The sequence below is a fragment of the Penaeus monodon genome, chromosome 25 (genome assembly GCF_015228065.2).
Source record: "Penaeus monodon isolate SGIC_2016 chromosome 25, NSTDA_Pmon_1, whole genome shotgun sequence".
NCBI classification, from domain to species: Eukaryota; Metazoa; Arthropoda; class Malacostraca; order Decapoda; family Penaeidae; genus Penaeus; species Penaeus monodon.
The window spans coordinates 10448836-10449393 of record NC_051410.1 but is presented as its reverse complement, the minus strand read 5'-3'; positions in this window follow the sequence as shown (position 1 = coordinate 10449393).

The window sequence follows — 558 nt, the reverse complement described above, 5'->3', positions numbered from 1 at the left end:
CATTTATCCACTGCTCTACACAGGCATCACCGCTCTAAGGCGGAACATTAGCATGGATCACAAACAGTAATATTCCGTAATCATAAATAAAGCGATGAGATGCAATAGAGGCGCCATCAGCGCGGCAGGTGAAAGTGACTGAGAATGAGGATGCGTCTTTTGCCATAAACGAATTTTACAAAATATTTATATATCTCTTTGTTTTTCTTATATTCGCATTACCAGATAGGGAGATTTACATATATAGGAATGAACAAATAGATAGGTAGAGAGATATATATAGACACAGCTATAAACATATGCAGGCACATATAGCAACGTGCAGTGTGATCACACACTAAAAACATACTTTTTTAATCGTTTAACAAGTTATCCAAAGACTTACCTACACCTTAACCCCCGCAATGCACCCAACTAAACAAATACACACAGGCAATGATGTGCGTATGTGCGTATACGTATAAATATGTAGACGAAGAAGGGACCCCCGTGTGAGGGCGCCACCACCGCTATAACTCAGGCCATTGAACCGCTGCAGCTCCCGTACCCGATCGCGCG